Source organism: Euleptes europaea, chromosome 2 (genome assembly GCF_029931775.1).
Source record: "Euleptes europaea isolate rEulEur1 chromosome 2, rEulEur1.hap1, whole genome shotgun sequence".
In the NCBI taxonomy this organism is placed as follows: Eukaryota; Metazoa; Chordata; class Lepidosauria; order Squamata; family Sphaerodactylidae; genus Euleptes; species Euleptes europaea.
In genome coordinates, this window is record NC_079313.1 from 99,815,816 (window position 1) to 99,819,519 (window position 3,704).

General features: G+C 51.1%; 1 protein-coding gene across 1 annotated transcript in view; it reads right to left on the minus strand.

The window, feature by feature from the left end:
* The window catches only part of BCAS2 (BCAS2 pre-mRNA processing factor), a 124,978-nt gene that overhangs the window by 92,368 nt on the left and 28,906 nt on the right, over positions 1–3,704 (minus strand). The window lies entirely within an intron of this gene.

The following is a 3,704-nucleotide window of genomic DNA, read 5'->3' on the forward strand; positions in this document are numbered from 1 at the left end:
TGTGCCAGTTAAGCCCATTTTCACTCCAGGTTACACACTGCAAAATGGGATACTAAATTCACAACTAACATGGTAGAGTGAATATCAGAATCACTTTTTTAGAACCAATGTGGTTAAGAGTGGCAGACTCTAACCTGGAGAACGTTGTTTGATTCCCCACTCCTCCACATGAAGCCTGCTGGGAGACCTTGGGCTGGTCACAGTTCTCTCCAAACTCTCTCAGCCCTGCCTACCTCACAAGGTGCCTGTTGTGAGGAGAGGAAGGGAATGTGATCGTAAGCCGCTTTGAGACTAAGGAGTGGAGAAAAGCAGGGTATCAAAACCAGCTCTTCTTTTTATTTTTTTTCAATTGTCAGAATGGTATAGTGCTCATCATTTTTAAAATTTATTTTCTCCTCTTGCCCCTTATACTCCTGCAAGAAAAGATTTAGCTCTGTTAGAGGGAAGGAAGCTTTGTATTTTGTGCTATCTTTTTACACTGTGACCCCTAGGACTCTTCTAGTGAATAAAACATATAATGGTGGAGAAGGGGGAAAGAAAATTCAAAGCTTGCCTCTCAGATCAGGGAATGAAGAACAATAAGGGGAACAGAAAGGCTTTATATATAATTAAATCAAATGCTGCCATCTGTTGTGGGCCAGTGCCTAACTCCACTGGTCCAGTGGCTGACAGAGAATAAACCTTCAATGAATCCTGACAAGAGGAAGGTGATACTGGTTAGCAAGGCACTGGAGGGGTTTTTACTGCACATTCCCGAGATTTGGTGTGGGTGGATGGTGGGGAGGAGGTGCTGCTGTGCCACCTCCTAAAGCCATTCCCCATACGCCAAGAAGGGGGAAAAAAGCCTCACTCTTCTCCACACCAGCGTTCACGGGGAGAAAGGGGACAGGAAGCTGCCTAGTGACAGCTTCTCCCCCCAGCCCACCCCAGGAATGCCTTCCAGGACGCTGGAACGCCTCCCGGGATGCCGGCGCGGGCTTTTACGCTGGTGGGACGCCGGCGGAAGGCCCCATTGGTGTTCCAGGGAGGTGCTGCCATGGCAGCACTCGGCAACCAGCATCCAAGCCTTCCCGCCGGCGTTGGGGCCACTAACACTGGTGTAAGCGCAGGGGGATCAAACGCCGGCGCAGCGCCTTCCTGGCCTCCTAAGGGCTTTTGCCCTTCAGGCTCAGGAATGCGCTGTTACTCTCCATGTTCAGTTTTCTCTGACCAATACAGTAAAGAGGATTTGTGTTAGACCTAGACCAGGGATGGGGAACCTCAGGCCCGGGGGCCGTATGTGGCCCCCGAGGACATTTTCTGTGGCCCTCAGTAGCTCCGGGGCCGGGCGTGTGTGTGTGGGAGGCGTGGAGGCTGGGGCCTGGTCGCGTGGGGCAGGCGTGCACGGTTGTGCGCGGTTCCTCTTTTTCTGTCACTCTCCTTTCTCTCCCTCTCTCCCCTTTTCTGTCTCTTTGTCTGTCTCCCTCCGTCCTTTTCTTTCTTTCTTCCCCTCCCTCCATTTCTTTCTCCCTTTCTCCCTCTTTTTCCCTCCCTCTTTTTTCCTCTTTCTCTGTTTTCTTTCCTTCCTTCCTTGCGGATCGGCTGCGGGCTGCGCCCCCCTGGTGCCTTGTTTGCTCGGGCCCACCGCTGGCTGCCCTCCCGCCTGGGGGGGGAGGACGACGAGAGTGGGGGTGCCCTCCAGGCCTTCTCTGCGTGGCCTCCCCTGGGGTTGCCAACCGCCAGGTGGTGGTTGGAGACCTGGCAACCCTAGCCTCCCCCCCCCCCCACCGGGAGATCTACACCTAGTTTTGGCCCCCGAATGATGTTATAAATGTGCAAATGGCCCTTGGCAGGAAAAAGGTTCCCCACCCCTGACCTAGACCAATGAATAGAGAGCAATTATTGGTATTTGGCAAGAGTGCTGTTTACCAACTACATTTGACCGGCAGCTTTCCCCCACTTAGTAGGGTTGCCAACCTCCAGGTGGTGGCTGGAGATCTCCTGCTATTACAACTGATCTCCAGCCAGTAGAGATCAGTTTACCTGGAGAAAATGTCTGCTATGGCAATTGGACTCTATGGCATTAAAGTCCCTCCCCTCCCCAGACCCCGCTCTCCACGGGCTCTGCCCTAAAAACCTCCTGCCAGTGGTGAAGAGGGACCTGGCGACCCTAGCTGCTCTGTACTCCAGGATGAACTTAAGCGAGTGTGCTACACCACAGGTAAGCAACAGCAGCTTTTAAACCAAGCAGGTCATGACTTGTTGAGTCCCCTACTACAACCCACACAATTCAGTCTTTCTTTTATACCAGGCACAAACGTTCTGTTATAGTTGCCCATATGTGGTTTGATTTGAGGGGGTGGAGTGGTGTATTGACAGGAGCAATGACTATAGCCATAGGATGCCAAGACGTGGCCTTGAGGCAAATATTTAATTCTGTAGCAGTAGAAAAGAGCAAGAGTCCAGTAACACCTCAAAGACTAACAAAATTTCTGGCAGGGTACGAGCTTTCGTGAGCCACAGCTCTCTTCTTCAGATATTCTGGAGGAATTTTAAACTTCTGCACTATTGAAATGACTCACATTCTGACATCTGCTTAGTCAAATCATGTTACACTGGACACTGCAATGCAATATCAAGTACAGCACTTCGGATACAGGGCAAGGCTTGTTCCATTAGTAACTTCTGCCAACAGAAGATATTTCTGTCATTGGAGGGCAACTTCTTTCCTTCCCCTTCCTGCTGCAGCCCCAAATGACTCCTAAATTCTGCACCTGTGGGGACAGGAAACCCCCGGGAACTGCAGGAGGGTGAAGCCTGAGGTCTGCAGCAGAACCAGTGAAAACCACCCTCCCTTCCAGTCATGAAAATCCTCTAGTGGATCCAAGCCTAGAGCTGCCCATTGGAGACGCTCTAGATCAGGGGTGTCAAACATAAGGCCCGGGGGACGGATCCGGCCCCTTGAGAACGATGGACTCTGATCTGGAGAACCAGGTTTGATTCCCCACTCCTCCACATGAGCGGCAGAGGCTAATCTGGTGAACTGGATTTGTTTCCCCACTCCTCCACACGAAGCCAGCTGGGTGACCTTGGGCAAGTCATTCTCTCTGAGCCTCACCTACCTCACAGGGTGTCTGTTGCGGGGAGGGGAAGGGAAGGTGATTGTAAGCCGGTTTGATTCTCCCTTAGTGGCAGAGAAAGCCGGCATATAAAAACCAACTCTTCTTCTATCTGGCCTGCGAGCCAGCCGAGGCAGCCCCCCTCTCCATTCTTAATATGGGCTGGAGAGGCATGGCCCGGCCCGACCAAGTGACATTAAAGTCATATCCGGCCCTCGTAACAATTGAGCTTGACACCCCTGCTCTAGATACTGTGCTTCTGGGGGGCTTATGTAGAAAAACTGGTACAAAGTGTTGCTATGAAGACGCAATGTGAATTACTGTAACCCTAAGTATTCTCCAATTTTCTAAAAGCCATAACAAAGTCACATTAGGGTGGCAAGGCAGGAATAGAGCTACTGAGCTGTTTTTTAGATGGGCATGTCTGTCAGACTTGCATCAAGATGTGTAGTGTGAACTGTTCCCCAGGATGTTGGATATAGTTCTCTTTGCACAGTAGAAAAGCCCAGAAAAGCCCAGTAAAGACATTACACCATTTAGATTCCTCATCAGTGTAATCTGAAGCAACAGCCCTGAGGTTAACCCCCACCCCAATTGCCTGGTGCT